This window comes from Myodes glareolus, chromosome 21, assembly GCF_982192425.1.
Source record: "Myodes glareolus chromosome 21, mMyoGla1.1, whole genome shotgun sequence".
Taxonomy (NCBI): domain Eukaryota; kingdom Metazoa; phylum Chordata; class Mammalia; order Rodentia; family Cricetidae; genus Myodes; species Myodes glareolus.
In genome coordinates, this window is record NC_142046.1 from 49,016,853 (window position 1) to 49,034,586 (window position 17,734).

General features: G+C 38.3%; 1 protein-coding gene across 1 annotated transcript in view; it reads left to right on the top strand.

Annotated features, from left to right (window-relative positions):
• The window catches only part of B3galt1 (beta-1,3-galactosyltransferase 1), a 517,332-nt gene that overhangs the window by 172,097 nt on the left and 327,501 nt on the right, over positions 1-17,734 (top strand). The window contains exon 2 of the mRNA XM_085681008.2: positions 2,373-2,476. The gene's annotated coding sequence lies outside the window, so the exon portion shown is untranslated. The remainder of the gene's footprint in view (positions 1-2,372; positions 2,477-17,734) is intronic.

A 17,734-nucleotide genomic window follows, 5' to 3' on the forward strand; every position in this document is an offset into this window, starting at 1 on the left:
GTCATAGCTTACATGTGTCGAGGGTATGCTTGCTGCTGTTCGATTAGAGTGTGTGCACATCTGTCTCTGGCAGCAACATTACCGGAAATAGATGCACCTCTCTTCCCAGCTGACCTTTGCTCGTGGGGAAAAAAAAGGCCCCTTAACACCATTTTATCCTCCTGGACAGCTGTATAGAAGCTGCCCAAAGGCATAAAAGATTTAAATTATGTTTAAGAAAATAACAACAACAAAAAATGGTCTTCAATGGCTGAGCCAAGTTTGGCTTTAAAAATAGTGCTGTTTTGATTTCTTCAATGAGAATCTGCTGGCTTTGTTCAGTAGAAAAATGCTGTGCTTTCACTGGTCTGAGTAATTCATTAACTTTTTTTAAATTTTTTTTACTTTTATTTTTATTTTTTTTTCGAGACAGGGTTTCTCTGTAGCTTTTTGAGCCTGTCCTGGAACTAGCTCTTGTAAACCAGGCTGGTCTTGAACTTACAAAGATCCACCTGCCTCTGTCTCCCGAGTGCTGGGATTATAGGCATGCGCCACCACCGCCTGGCACTCCATCAACTGACTTGCTGGACATCAGTGTCTTCACAGGTTTTCTTGTGGTTTGGTAGAAAGTGAATTGCTTTGATTTAGTACAGACCCTAGCTAATCATGGATCTTATCTCAGTAACGGCCATAACTCGTTTTTTCCTGGTTTTCATATTTTAATTGTCTATTTTCTGCAACCACTTCTTTTCTTAGAGCGCACTACTGGTGTCATATTGTGTGTTGTGTGTTTCTTTCATGAATATCTCTTATGAAGAAAAACAAATGAAGCAATGAGGAACTCATTTCACTGACCAAGAGCAGAGTAAATATTCCTTGTTAAGAGGAGCCCACACTCACAGTCTTTCTAAATGTTAAGAAACACCTTTGGGACTCGATGGTTTTTAATCAAGATATACATTAATTACAATAAGATGTTCAGCTTTAAGTGCCTAGTCCAATGATGAGTCTGTGTGATCGGTATCCTGATTAAGATACAGAATCGGGCTGTTGTTAAAAAATTTTCCTTATGATGTGCCTCTGTTAATCATGTGTAGCCATGGTTCTGCATGTTATTAGAGCTTATTTTTATCTTTCCTAGAAGTTCATAAATATAACCAAAGAATATATGGTCTTCAAAAAATGTGCATGGTTTATTTCATTTAACTTAAAAGTTTTGATATTTATTGATATTGTAGATGATTATTTTGATTACGGTGGGACAAGAAATTTATTACCCATGTTAAAAATTATGGGATCAGTCATGAAAAACTGTGGCATTACAGACACTTGATTCTTTAAACTCACCTTGGGTTTGCCTTTCTGAGTCTCCACAGATTTGCTGTTGCGTCCCAAAAACATGCATAATGATTCTTAGCAGAACCACAAAACTCATAACTTTGTACTAGAAGGTCTCACAAACAAATCATTTGATAAAACAAGCAGTTTAGGAGACTAGGAATCAGCCTGGGTATCCGAGTATCTCCAAGTTTTTTCATAGCTACACCTTTGGCGCCCCTTTGCATCCACACAACACTGTGGGTGGTGATGCAAGCATAACAGTCTGTAAGATTTTGGAGCTACAAAATTAGTTGTTCCCTGCAAGTCTTTCCTAAAACACATTTTTTTCATGGCATAAATATGGAAGACTGTAAAGGGTGGTTTGGCTCAAATTCTTAAGGAATGCCACAAAGCAGTGTTGTCTGTTTGCAGGCAGCGTAAGAGGCTTTCCAAGAATAGCTTGTGGAAAATGCATTCATCGAATTGAATTAGAACAGTCTGTGACTGACGGCCAAAGCCAGCTTAGTGTTTGCTAGTTCCAAAAAGGGACACATGGAACTTGTGTTGATATGGAAGACTGTCTTATAGAGCATGTGGATGGAGGAACAGTAGCCCACACACTCAGCCAGCAGTATTGCAGGCTTGATGGGGCGCTTAGGAGTCCACTAGAGATTTTTAGATTAGAAAAACAAATTATATTTTTGGCACCAAAATGTGCTAGTTCACCTCATAGATGAGTCAAACGACAAATCAGTTTCAGGAAGGCCGCAGATTGCAAGCCTGTCAGTCCTCTACTTGTTCTCCAGAAACGCTTGGTGTTATTAGGGAGCTGGAAAAATAAGTAAATAATTATTGAAAATAGTTTAAATGAGTATGTACCAAAGGAAGGCAACATCCCCTCAAGGCATAAATGATATAAAGAAAGAAGGGTTTTATAAATGTTTTCCAAACGCAAACTTTTTGTGCAGCAGATTGATGTAAGGTATGTGGGACATTCATTCAATGGCAGAAAGATGATCTGAACACCATCCAGCAGGGTGCTAATGCTTCCTCTCTGTTTTTCTTCCTTGTAGATCTCCTAGAGCAACTTCAGGGACTGCCGAGTCCTGGAGTGGAGGAGGGGTTGTGTGCACAAAGAGTCTCTGCCCTCAGAAGAATGCAGAAACCTTCATCATAGGTAACAGCTGATTCCTGTCTTCAGTTCTGTGTTCTTCACAAATGAGTGAAACTTGAGGATGAAGATGGATGACATAGTGGGGAACCTCAGGATGTTTTGATTTTGCTTTTAGCGTGTCCTCTTTTCCTGGTTCTTATCCTTCATGTGAAGTAGGTTCCAGGGTCATTCCGCAGCAGATGCTATCTTCACATTTGAATTAGGGTGACGAGGTGAAGCACGCATCATTGCACATCAATGAGCTGGCTGCATCAGACTTGAGTCACCAGTAGGAAGGGTTGTGATGATATGGAAGATGCTCACAGTCTGTCATCGCTGTATTCTTTCCAGGCTCACTTCGACATTGAAGTTATTGTAGGGGAGTCTTCAGCTTGTCACCTTTGTAGTGATTCCCGTAAATCATAAATGGTTCGACATTGGGACCTAGTGCAAACCCTGAGTGAATTCTTTAGTATGAAAATCTGCAGACACATGACCTAACCACTGTGCTTCCTCTGCTTCTACATCTTATACTTTAGTAATGAGAGCTGTCCACTGCTATACCCAGTGGTATTATCCTGAAAGACGGCAGAAAATACCCTCATCCCAAGTTAGACGTCCTTGTTGTTTTAGCTTAACAATATCTTTACCTTGGCTTCGTTCTGTTTGCTTTTCCAGATTCTGTGATTTTTTTCTTTTGGTTTGGTTTTGTATCCTTCCTTACACAGGCTATCATTCATTTAAGATAGTTTAATGTTTGCAGGAAAGTTCATTTGAAAACCCAGAGAATTTCTGTGTACAATCTTTCCCAACACATACAACCTCCACTGTTACACCCTGTATTTGTGTAATAATTTGTTATAATTGATGATTCAATATTGACACATTCCAAAGTCTGTCATTAAACTATGGCTCCCTGATACTCTGTCTATTCTTTAGTTATTGAAAACTATGTAATGACATATTTGCATTACTATTGTGTAGATGCTTTAAAGTTTCCTGCTCCCTTATATATCCCGCCCTTTCTTTGCTGATATCCTGGCAAGTTATTCTTGGACTCCATAATTTTGCCTCTTTCGGAATGTGGTGTAATTTGGGTCATAGCATAAATAGATGTTTCATATTGACTTTTTCAGCTAGCAAGGGTGTGTGTGCGCGCGTGCACACATGGTTGTAGCTGATTTCTTTGTACATCATAGTTTATTCATTCATCTGTTCAAATTGCTTCTAAGTTTGGGAGCTGTTTAAAAACAAATCCTGAAAATCATCGTTTTCAAACTTATATGGTAACCTGTTTTCAACACGTTCAGATGTGTACCCAAGGATTATGTTGACTAAATCAAATATTAATAGAATATGATTTTGTAAGAAATCGCAGCTGTCATATTTTACATTTTTCCCAGTACGTGAGAAAGTTCCTGCTGTCCCCAGTCTTTACAGACATTTCTGTTGCCAATGCGTTGTGCCTCACCGTTATAATGGACACTCTGTACTTTTCCATTGTCTACATATGAATAGGGCTGGTTACACAATAATTTTATTAAAATCTATTAAAAATGGACACTAAGCTGGTAGCATCTTCTTGCGTTCTATTATGGAATGATATTAAGAATTTGAACTCTTTCTTGGGCCTTATTATCTACTGTAATGCTATTTTGTGTAACATGTGCTTGGCATCACAGTGTGCCAATGGGCACTGATTCTTCAAATAAATTGTTGTAAGTGAAATATATATAGTACATCAAATCAAATCATTTTTGTTCATAACCAAAATATACATGTTCTGTGGATCTTCATTAAAGCAAATCATTTTTGATGCTGCACAAGCTAGGTTTTTGCCATGAGCATCATTACATGCAAGGCCATACTGCTCAGAATATATCCCGTCACCTAATCTGGAAGATAAGTAGTATTGAACGTAGTTAGTACTTGGATGGGAGGCATCTAAGTAGAACCATCTGTGTTTGCTATAGATAGCCCCAAACTTTCAATGATTCAGTTTATGATTTTATCCGTTTATGATGGTATGAAACTAATTCACATCAGTTTCTACATATTCAGTTGTTACAGTTTTAACCTGAGCAACCTTTACATGAAAGTTTTGAGAAAACAGGGCTTTAAAACACAAACATTTTAGTTGCCCCAACCTGCCCCCCCCACACACATATACTTTTGATTTTCCAGTAAACAATATAACCTCTCTACAACGTCTGTGGATGCACAGGTCCCTTCTGGAGTTTTCTCTTCAAGTGCAATCCTGGTTCTAATGCACCCAGCTCCTAAATTAATACATGGAGATTTATTCTCACTTATGAATGCCCAGCCTCAGCTTATTTTGTTTCTATTCAGCTTTTCTAACTTAAATTATCCAGTTTCTCTTTAACTGCATTTTACCCCTGGGCTTTTATCTTTCTTTATATATTTTTGTTTCTTTTTTACTCAATGACTGTCTGTATTGGCTGGGTGGCTGGCCCCTGGCATTCTCTTCTCCTTCTCCTTTTCTCGCTCTTCGTTTTCTTCTCTAGATTTCTTCTCCTATTTATTTCTTCTGCAAGCCATCCCTTCCTATCCTTTCTCCTACCTCTAGCTATTGGTCATTTAGCTCTTTATTAGACCAGTCGGGTGTTTTAGGTTAGGCAGGCAAAGCAATACAGCTTCACAGAGTTAGACCAATACAACATAAAAAAAAATGTAGTGCATCTTAGCACCATTAAACAAATATCCCACAGTGTAAAAGAATGCGTCACATCTTAAACTATTGTTCCACAAGATGACCCTGATTAAAGATACCGCTATGAATTTGGGGAGGGGAAGAAACTTGAGACCTCCAAATTGCTGCTTCCCATAATAAGAAAGTAGGAAGGTAAATAAAGGAAAAGCAGAATACTGGTGGAAAGGTAGAACACTGTTATTTATGATCCAGAGAAATCATAGTTTTATACCTGCATGCAGTCATTTCCAGAGAGAGATGAGCTTGACCTTTCCATATAGGTAAGTTCCTTCCCCCAGCGCATGAGGATGGAGGTAAGAGCATTTTAGTAGTGAGCGTATTCCCCGAGTATATCAGTCATGTGTCATTCTTCTGTGGCTTCAGTTTCATGTTTTGTTCAAGTATTGTTTGTGCTTTCATTTTTCATAGTTCATCTTGTCCAGTGACAATAAATCATTTTTACCATTCATAGAACCTCCAAATGTGATGTCAACAAACATTCCCCAAGTGCTAGAAATTTATAGCAGCTTGTCAGAGTCCATTGAGATGTGAATAGATGACTCTTGATTTGATTGGGACCTATGTTGACAAGAGCCTTGCACAGTGTCTTACACTGAAAGTTTCTAAGAAGATAATTTCCGGCTTTAAGGAAGGAAATCAGCCTAGAGTAAAGGAAGCAGATTAAAGAGAATGAACAGGAAATGTAATTAGCATGCTAATTAACTAATTAAATGAGAAGAAACCAGAACTGTACTACTGGCTGTGAAAAGGAAGCGGAGGTGGTCGGGTCCATAGAGAGACTTGACTTAACTGGGGTGTATTTATTAGTTACCGACTAGATGCTGAACTGTGTTCTAGGCTTTTATAAGTTAGCAGTGACAACATGCTGTCTCTTCTAACAGGCTGCTGTGGATAGAGACGGTGGTGTCTTTAGAGGTCACACATTGGAAGCCTGACTTCAGTCTGTGCAGTTGGGAGCTAGATACTTTAGGAATGCTGCAAGGGTTAAGCCGTTCTTTCTGCTACGGGAGTGAGTTCTGGCAGCACCTGAAAGGCTGTCCAGCTGATTTCAGCCTTTCAACCCCTAGAGCCTTCAGACACAAATCTATGCTGTTGACAAGTCATCCATTTCAGTCAACTAGAAAATTAAATAATGCCTGGAAAAATTTAAAATGGACGTAATGTGTTGAAATTTGAGAATTGGATGCAAAAATTACGAATTTGAACAGAGTTAGGGAAATGAAGGAAAAATGAGCGATAAGTTAAAATCTTAAATGAGGTAGTATTTGAGTTCTCACTGGGAAGCCTGGGCAGATATTTAAAGAAAGGGACTTTTGAGCTAGTGCTCACAGGGAGAGGGAATGGACAAAAAAGAACATTGGAAGGCTGAGGCAGCAGGATTTCAATGCCAGCTGGTACTATATGGTAGCTATATACTGTGTCCCAAGCCAGTATGGTGTGAGGGAGACCTATCTCAAAAAAACAACAATAACAAGAAAAGCAAGGGAATAACAGGTCTTCGTGTAGGACCCAGCAGAAGATATTCCAAGAATATTCCAATTCTGAGTTTAAATTCTAACTCAGGGCAATTTTCCTAATCTCCAAGTACTAAAACAGAGACTTTTTCTGCTGCAATAAAGTTCCTCTTTTGAGATCTTGCTTCAGGTCAGAGTAATTCTGTCTCTAAAAGACAAAAAAGAGAGAATAAGAGAGAGTTAACGTGTAGCCCTTGGCCCCTGCCTAGCCTTAAAGTCAGTCAGAGTAGGCCAGGGACATTGGGGAGTGAGGGAAAAACAGGCCAGGCTTTCCCTTGAATCTGTGTAAAAGGGGGGAGGGATCCTATGAGAGCAAGGATGAGGGGGGCGGGGTCAAGATCATGGCTGGGAAAACCACAGAGAGAGCAGAGAGAACTGACCCTAGCTAGTGGAACTCCTGGAGGCTGAACTGCATGGAACTGAACTGAGCACTCTAAATATGAGTGACAGCTGTATTGATTGATCTGTTGGGGTGGACCCTGGCAATGGGACTAGGATTTATCCTGGTTGCATGAACTGATGTTTTGGAGCCCATTCCCTTGGAAGGGATACCTTGCTAAGCCTTATACAGGCGGGAGGGGCTTGGTCCTACCTCAACTTGGTATACCAGACTTTGCTGACTCCTCAAGGGAGGCCCTCTGTCTTCTAAGGAGTGGATGGTGGTGGGATTGGGGGAGGTAGGGGTGATGCAAAAAGGGGAGGGGGAACTGGGGATAGTATGTAAAATCTTAAAAATTTTAAATAAAAGAAAGAAAGAAAAGGAAGCACCATGGTGTGCAATGCAACCTCAGGGTGGGAGGAGAAAGATGAGAAAATCAAACAACAACAAGAGCAAGACCCAAAAAAACAATCCTGTAGGTAGAGCTGGGAGCGGGAGTCCTTGGGCCACTAAGTCACTGACCCTCCGGAACAAATTTAGTTGGTTAAGAGAACAAGGTTCATAACCAGTCGTGGTTTCTGTAGAGACACAGTGGTAAGTCTGACCAGTGAAGAAATGGTAACGCCTTAGAGAATGAGCCTATCTGTTTTCACTGTACATTACAGAAACGTTAATAACGTTTATCAATCTGTCTTTGCTAACAATGGGCTGGCAAGTTTGACAGACTAATTTTGCATGTGCTATGCTGGAACTCAAGGTGCCTCTACCTATCTGTTCTGCTGTGATTTCACCACAAGGCTCACAGTCCTGGTGCCTCGGTATTTTTCCATGTGCAGAAACTGTTCAGCCCAGAGCATAGCTTTCTTCAGGTCATCACTAAAGTCTGTGTTTTAGTAATGCATAAAGCTGAGGTATAGAACTGGCCGGGTTTCCTTTTCTTCTAAAGCCTGAGGAAACCCATGATTGTAGTAAGATCAAGTTGCTGTTGTGCTGGGCTGGAATGATGGAGCAGTAAGTAGAGTGTTTGCTGGGTAATCAGTAGGACCAGAGTTCAGATCCCCACAGCCTACATAGAGGGGTGGGTGTGGCATCATTGCATCTCAAAAACGAGAAAAAAAATGGATGCAATGTCAACCTCTGGTTTAGACACGCTCTCGTCGGCAAACACAGTCACAGTGCTTAAACACTCACACACATACATATTCACACACACCTGTGTACTCACACTTGTACACAACAGGTTAACTGAATTTGATATTCTCCTCAGAAGCATCTTGTGGTATATTTTTAAGTGTGTAAGAATTAATATATATATAAAAAAGAATTAATATATAACAATAAGTCGTGAATGATTTGATACATTTCTGTAGAATGTTAATTAAACGAATATTGAAGCCAGGGATTTATGATGTCAGGACAAATCAGCTTTGGTTTCTGCTCTCTTTATGGCATAGATTTTATTTATTTATTTATTTTTAAATATCTTTCTACGCAGTGCAGCAGGCCTTCCAGGAAACAGCTGCTTTGAGAGAAGTAAAAGATTAGATACATTAAAAATGTGAACATGTCTTAATATAAGAAAGAATGGCCTTATTTTTCTTGAAAACAAAATGAGAAAGTCAATGTGGCAGATGGCAGGAAGTATTTGGGATTTTGGGATTAGTTGTAAGGGGCATTTTGAAGAAAATAAAACTCACATTCAAGGTGAATAAAATGGCCCTTCACTTCCTCTTTTTCCTCATCCTGCCTCTACTATAATCCAGTCTCAAAAATTAACCTGTTATCAGTCTTTTATAACTTCATACCTCCTTAAAAACTCAAAATAGCATGCTATTTCTCTGAAGAGTACTTACTATTTAAACAGGAGGGTGGTGATCTCTTTATTTAAAATAATTATGAAACAGCCTATATGAAAGACCTAGGATTTTTATTGTTTTTTTTCCTTATGGTTGCATTTTGATCTTTATTTTTTGCATCTATTTTACATTAAAAGAACTGTGTAGTTCTCATAATTGCTACACAATGAGCTTCTCATTGGCTTTAATTAACCTGCTTTATTCTTTCTCAACTCCACAATTAATTTGCCTAAGTTCGTTAGCAAATGAAAAGTTCTCACTGCAAAAGCTACATGTTACTTTCATTATTTACTGTCTGATTCTTGTGCTTCAAATAAAAAGCATTAACGAAAATAGATGATGATTTTATATTATGCAGGAAACATCACCATTTTTTCCTTGAAGGCATGTCCCAGGAATTATTATTTTTTAAAAAAAGGTATTGTTATTGGTTTGTGGAAAATGTCAGTTGGGATAGGAAGATAGTAATCTAGTATATTTGTATTGGGGGACTCGGGGATTTAGCAGTAAAAATAAATCATACTAAAAAAAATGAGAAATTGCAGGAAGAGGGTTAGAGCGGAATTGCTGAACTTAGCAACATTAGAAATGGTTACTTAGAATAAAAGCTTTTAAAAAGCTTTTTATTTCGATTAGTCACCATAAATAGATCAAAATCCGAATTCTTGATTTTTATAAACCCAGAAATACACATGGAACTTTCCCCCTACCTTCAATCTCCCAAACTCCTGAAGACATACCGTTTTTTAGAAGCAGAATGAGAGAAAATTAGACTTATCAAACATCTGAAAGCCTTACATCAAAGTCTGGAATAAATTATGTTTTCCTTTTCCTAGCAAAGAACAACAAAAGGACAATTTGGGAGGAGCTAAGCGAATGGAATGAGTGTGTGTTTGATCTGTGATCCTCAGATACCGTAGTGAAGTTAACGTGATTGTTGCTCTTCTATTGATGTCATGTGAGCAACTCCAGGGGCTGGGCATGCCTCCTCTATGATTTTACATGTGAGAACTCACAGGACAAAAAAGTCTTTTGTTGCTTTGGAAACATCATTTTTAACCTCTTTGCATCTGCATTTTTCTGAGAAGAGCATCCACTTAATCTCACAATGGCTTCCTAGGAACAATTTAATAGTTCCTCTAAAAGCCTGTAAGGGCTCTCGAGATAGAAGCTGCAGTTCTGTAAAGGCCTCCTCAGTCTCTGTCAATCTTAATTTGAGGAATTGCAAGCCTGGCAGGGTTATTTACAGAGCCATCAGTTGCAGAGAACACTTCTAAAGAAGTTACTAAAATGTTAGTCAAATCATGATCAGGAAACACATGTTGACTTTGTTTGTTGAATGTAACGAATAGGTTCTGTATGGACAGTATAACTTCCATACCTTAAGTGACAGCAATTTAGGGGAATATCCCTGAGGTGCCATTGAAAGGACCTTTGGAGCAGCCTCTCTTCCTCTGTATGTTACTCTGAGTTGTGGAACTTGTAGAATGAGTGTTGGCAGACTTCTTTAAGATTCATTGTGGACATCTGGATATTCTCCTGATGTCTCTCCTAGAGAACCTATTTCTAGAGACTCAGTGCCATATTAAGCTCTCAGATGGAGCATCATTGTGGGGATTGGTCAGTTGCTCCGGTGGTGCTTGTTATTAAGGCAGGAATGTTTTCCCATTGCTGTATGTCTTAGTCACCGTTCACCATGGCCAAGGCAACTCTTATAAACGAAAGCATCTAACTGGGATTGCCTGTAGTTTCAAAAGTTTGGTCCATTATCATCATATCAAGGAGCATGGTGTCAGGCAAACACGGTGCTGGAAAAGAAGCTGAGAACTGCATCCTGATCCATAAACGGAGAGAGAAAAAGAGAGAGAGAGAGAGAGAGAGAGAGAGAGAGAGAGATACACACACACACACACAGAGAGAGAGAGAGAGAGAGAGAGAGAGATACACACAGACAGAGAGAGAGAGAGAGAGAGAGATAGACAGAGATACACACACACACAGAGAGAGAGAGAAAGAGAGAGAGAGAGAGAGAGAGAGAGAGAGAGAGAGAGAGAGAGAGAGAGGAGAGAGAGACTGGGCCTTACATGGGCTTTTGACACATGAAAGCTCATCCCCAGTGACACACTTTCTCCAATGAGGCCACACACCTCCTAACCCTTCTAATTCTTTTAATGAGTTGCACTCGCTGGTAAGTGGAACTCTCTGAAGCATTCAAATATATTAGCCTATGGATGCCATTCTTATTCAAACAGCCACCGTGCATATGTTAATGAGTTTCAATAATTCTTTAATGCATTGTTAACACAAAAGAAGATGAATATGACTGATGATCTTTTTAATTAACGATGTTAGATTCTTGTTCACCTGCTGATCCCAACCAACTGCATGAACAAATGGCAAAATCATTAGAATAATGATGGATGGGAAGAAGTTGAGGCACATGAGGTAATGGGATCGTGGGTTATGGAATGTTTAATGACACTCAACTGTTCGGGTCAGAGTTATTCACTGATATCAGTTCAGTTATACTGTGGGAGAAGCAGTAACATTAATTCAAATGTTTTATATTATATCATTGCATTGCTGTGAAATTCTTAATGAAACAACTGAGTACTTATAAAATTCACATTTTAGTGTACCATGGTCCAATCAACTCTGGGGATATTTTATTAAATGTAAGTATCAGGTAAATAACTATCCTTTTGGATATATAAGATGCTCTGAGGTAGAAGTAGGTACAATTGTTTTTGATTCTTGAACACTACGCCAGATGTTTTATGTATTAAATTCACAATAGATTTATATTTCCTTGTTGGCTCCACATTTATCTTCTTTCTCTTTACTGTCTAGTTTTCAATTCTCAAATTTCTAAATTTTTTCACTTTAATGTCTTTTTAAAAGTATTTTCTGAGTTGGAGAGATGTCACAGCACTTAAGAGTACTGGTAGCTCTGGCAAAGGAAACAACATCCGTTCCCAACACCTACTTGGTGCGTCAGTAACGCACACCTTCAATCCCAACACTCAAGGAGGAGAGGCAGGCAGATGAGTTTGAGTTTGAGGCCAGCCTGCTCTACAGAACGATGTCCAGGATAGCCAGAGATACACAGAGAAACCCTGTCTCAAAAAACAAAACAATAAAAGACAAAAATATCTGTCGCTCCAGTTTCATAGAATCAGATGCCATCTTTGGGCCTTGATAGGAACTCATGTGGTGCAAAGATATACGTGAAAGCAAAGCATGCATACACAGACATAAATAAATAATTCATTAAAGTATTTCCTCTTCTTGGTGTTAGAGTACAAAAACAAAACCAGAGACCAAAATAATTTTTTAAATCTTAAAATATTAAATTTATCAAAGGCAAAGGAAGGCTTTTTAAAAGTTTAAATCTGCCCTTTACTTGTAAAGTTCATGTAAAACCAAGTGATCAAATCTAGAGTTTAAGGTCTTTTGTTTCTAAAGACAAATCTCATGAATGTTATTCCTTGAGTCTGTAACAACAAAGGCCACGAGGTTGAGTCAATCACTGGGCCACTATCGTAGCAATTAAAAGCCTTGGACTTCACCTTAAAGTGTCCGCTTACCTCTCGGCATTAATCACTCAGTGCAGTGTTGGGTTTGAGTGCAAGAACCTTGGCACTTAGTGCAAGGTTCCAGAATGTCATTGCTTTTATAAACGCTTAAAGTACTGATGAATCCAAGGTTTAGACATGGTAGTTGAGTAGGCATACATGGAGGCTCCCCCAACTTCTGTGTCCTAATATTTTCTCTTTATAATAGAAGCAAGTGATTGAAAAAAAGAAACCAGATTGCTTGTTTACTCATTCAACAAGTATTGAGTGAAAGGCTCCTGCATGCTTGACCCTATATATAGTGCTGAAGGCTAATGATTTTTTAAGGGATATGATCGTTATGGTTTGGGCATAAGATGGCCTCAGAGATTCTTACATTAAAAGCTGTGTCCCAGTTTGTGGCACTATTGAAATGCCATCTCACCAGCGGTTTGAAATACCCTCCAACCAGAAGGAACCTGGTTGGAGTAAGTGTGTCACTGAGCACTCCCTTTTAGAGGACATAACTGTTGCTAGTCCCTTCCGGTCTGTCTTCACACCTTGCTGCCCAGGGTGAGCGGTTTGGCTTTAGCATGTCATTCCACCCTGATGTTTTGTTCTTGCCTCAGACTCAAGCAATTGAGTCAAATAATCATGGGCAAAAATCTCCGAAAATATGGCAAAAATGTCTTTATCCCCTCAGGTTTTTTCTTCCTAAATTGAAAGTTAACATAGACCCTCTCATTAAAGAAATTAAATTGATCAAATTTTTTTCATAGATACCATTATGAGGAACACTATGATGAGCCAGTGGGATAGAACGCCTCAACATAGGGTGTGGAATTCTCTGGACGAAGACAAGTAGAGCCAAGGAAAGAGTCTGAGGAAAACCCACAGTGTATTTAGGGATATAGTCACCATGTTGCTTCTTGAACAGAAAAGTGTAGGGCCTCAGATACAGTTATACAGGACTTCATTCTCTGTAACGTAAAAAGAGATTCTATGAACTGTTAGTGTGAAGGTTGTAGGCTGAGTGTTGTGATGTGTTCTGGTAATCCCAGCACTCAGAGGTTATGGAGAACCAGAGGACAAGTTGGGCTGTACAGGGAGACCCTGACCAAGTAGGATTGAGATCATTAATTACTTACCACTGTAACTTGGCAAATATCCTCTTCATATTCCTCCTTCCTGCCCCAGCACAGGTTTGCTTAACGTTTACAAAAGCAGCGACTATGCCTGATGGGTGTTTCTAGTGGGTGGTTAGGAAAAGTTCAAGAGTGCTTGTTTTAACTTGACCCCCCCTGCAGAGGATTTGCCTTGGTTTTCCCTTCCACTTGATTAATCTTGTGAGGCTTCACTGAAAAAAAGGTTCCAAAAATAAATTGAATGCTAAATATGGATCGTGTTAGACTTTTAAGGTCTCTAGTAGCTGACGTCCTTTTATGGAATTGTGTCAATGATAGTAGCTCAGCACTAAACATGCTTTAAAGTTGTCTCTGTCCATTGTTTCAGCAGAGCACCCACAATTCCCAACACATCTAAGCAAACTACCCTCATCAAAATGATCAGACATTTCTTCTCCTGTAAGAGAGTATTGAGTCTTCATAAGATCACCACTCTCCAACTCACACCAGTTTTACTCCTTCCTGATTTTCAATGTTGATTCTTAGAGGAAATGCTTTTTGCTCCATCTCCCGTGAGAATAAAGATTATTCTCAGCAACAGACTGTTGGCATTCCAGAAAATGGCCATCACTGCATAGCGGCATACAGTTTTCGTGAAGGACCAAAGAGGCTCCCGGTTGACAAACGTGGGGGGAAGCAGAAAGAAAATGGCTACTATATGAAATTTCAGTAGTTGTGTCCAGAACACAACCAGCGGTGACACACTGAGTTTCCATTTGGTCTCTGTGTGCTCACTTACCCATCAGTGGAATTTTTGAGGAGAATAGGTCTTTGGTTCAAATCTGTAGTTTCATTGGTGACAAATACATCCTTAGGTTTCCTGTGAGGACAGCTGTTATGTTCTCTATTTCTCAATCCCAGAAAATCAGTTGAAGATTTTCTTCTACTCCTTGAAGAAAGTTATATTGAACTTTGTTCAAATGTAGCAACTTTGATTCAGCAGGTCACAACAATTAAGAAAGAAGGATATCAGAAATCTTTTGGGTGGCTCTATTTGTCTGAAAATGGAGCAGTACTCAACAGGCAAATTAATAAGATTTGCTCAGTTTTGCAGCCCCAGAAGCAAGATCCTGAATTCTAAGTACACTTCATGATGCTTTGGGGACAAAGGAAATGGTACTGTTGTAAAATAGTTATGCAGGTTCTTCAATGTCGTTCCATATTCTTGGATGCCTCTCACGTGAATAAGCCTTTTTTTGTTCACCCTTGTCATTTCTAGGTTTAAAATATACAGCACATTTTTGTTCTGTAGTTAAGTCTCATTTGCATGGCACACCCATATCCTATGTATTTTTACCCACTTTTTTTTTTTACACTTTCAGTTAATTTTCTACCTAGTCTTTAAATTCTCAAGCACTTTCTTTCCATATTCAGTACTGAGCAAATGCCTGTTGCTGGGTTGCTGCAAGATAACAGAGACTTCAGAATAATTTCCAAGCTACAGAAGTGCTGTGTCATCACCAAGAACTTTCAGGATGCTTGTGCTAATCTGCTGTGGTTCCATAACAGATTAATTGCCTCCCATCATGAAGAAGTTAAAATAGTCTTAGAATGTAGAGCTACACTTGAATAGCAATGAGGTTCTTTTTAAAAAAATTTAAATCAGTTCCAAGTCCAAAGATTGAGTGTCTACTATTGCTTGAAGTTGACCTTATTTATTTAGTGGTAATCATTTAAGACGGTGCAAAACATTGAGTTGGAATGGATACAATTCCAGCCTACAGTATATATTACAGGAATACTTATAAACAGCCAAAGGTTACATATTGTGTATAATAATATGTCAGCCATGAAAGTAAGCACTAGCCTGTTTTCAGGATCTCAGAATAAACCTTCCCAAAGGTACCAACGTAGTCTGTTCTCCTTGTGATTATTTCTCATGGGAAAACAAAGTTTCAGACTATTTGAAACCTAAAGATTCCCTTTTCTCATAAACTAGATATAAAGATAAAGAAAACAATAGAAGGGAAAATAGTTTATCAGAAAGCAATAGATTCGTTTAATTTTTGTGATGGAGGACCTAATTAAACTTTACTGCATATAAGAAACATAATTCATACAGTTGAGAGAACACATTTTTGTCAATATAGAGACATATAAATGTCTTTAATAAATATTATGTAAACGAAGCAAGGTTCGGCTAAGTGTATGATATGCTATCATCTATATGCTAAAGAAGAATATACAGGCTCCAGTGTCTGTGCTAAGGATGGTTGGGATGTCTACATTAGGCTGGATGTGTTGGGGAGGGAACATGGGATGACAGCTAAAAAACATAAGAGGGAAGCTTTACGTAGAATTCGCTTCCTGGACACCCAGTCTTCTAAGCTCTGAACCGAGGAGCAATGGGAGCTTAATAGCTACTTTTCAAAATAAACCTCGTGGAAGAGAACCAAGGGCATCTAAGTGTGTTGCAGCCCATGGAAGCTTCTGTTTGTTTGTTTGTTGTTTTTGTTGGAAGTGATAATAGACATGCCAAGGCTTTAGAAGCCTGCGTGAGAAAACATCCTGGAAGTTTTCTGGTTGATCTCATTGACACAAATTTGTCAAGACTGAGTTGTGAAGTGTAACTAGAAGGTTCCCATGAAATGGGAAATGGAAAAACATACAATTATCTTGGAAAGGCAGGAGAGTCAAATGTATAATGTTGACATAATTGATCATGAGATATTTGGCCCGTGCAAAATGTGAACACTGTTGATGAAGTAAATTGAACTTTGGAAAATTACCTAGAGGTCATTTGTAACCCTTTGTGGGCCTGCCATGCTGTACCTACCTTGCCGGAGAACTGTGTTTCCACGTGACCATCATGCTTAAAGAATTTTTTTATTATTATTATTTAAATTCATAGTATATAGATCTAATGTATTATAAATTTGGTATTTGTCAAATGATATAAAAGAAGGGATAAACTACACAAAATTAAAAGCAGCCTAGATTTAGAATTAGGATGCAGTCAAGTGCTCTGAAAAAACGTGTACCTAGCATTCTGAACTCATGCAAAAATAGTAAAAAGTAGTCCTGAATTTATTAGGGAAAAGATATCATTTTAGATAGGTAACTTTGAGGTGATAAAAAGAAAAACTTGAAAGAAATAAACTTTATGAGACCAGGATATATGTGACATTTACCAGACACACACACACACACACACACACACACACACACACACACATTTAAACTTGCAAATGCTATCATTTCTAGGAGTGAACTCTAGTAGGAACTTATCGGGTCTGGATTTTCTCATACCAGAAATAAACCATCCCAACATATCGTCACAATTCTAGTAGCATGTGTAATAGAAAATAGATGAAATAATAAAGTTCCCCAAGTTTTGTATAGTAGATGGTTGGATGGTAGAGATCATTATCCCACATAGTCAAATCAAAACAAGACATGGATTTTTGTTGCATGGAATACAGCAGGAACATCTAATTTCATCTCCTAAAAGATGCTGTGTTTGAAGCAAATGACTGGATCAGCCTACAAAGATTAGATAGCATAAAACTATGGAAGCTTTGTGTGTGTGCTCACTATGTTACTGGCTGCATTTGAAAGTAAATACAGAATCATTAAACACTGAGAAACATTATGATTAAGTGATAAATAAACTCGTGTTACTAGACTATAATTTGCACAAAAACAGAAAGACCAATGGACTAGAAGAGATAAAAATTCCAACAACAAATCTTGATAAATCCAAAAAGGTAGATTAAGCTAAAAATGAATTTTAATATAGTATGATTGAAGAGAGAAAATTATTCAGAGAAAGTTTCCAAATTCAACGCCAATTAAATTATACCGCTATTAAATCATGCATCAGTAAATAACAGAAGCAGGTAGCATTGTAATATTCATAAACTATGTACCCTCTTTATAGTATGTAGTCATTGTAAATAGTATGTGAATTATAGTGATTTAGCTTATTTTGAAATTAAGGCAAGAATAATTGTCTACTAGTGACAAGACGTTAGCAAAAGACTTAATATGGACTTTTAAAACAATTCATTGTAGACTGAACGAGTATAATTAATAGAAATTAATAGAAATCATTTTTTTATTGT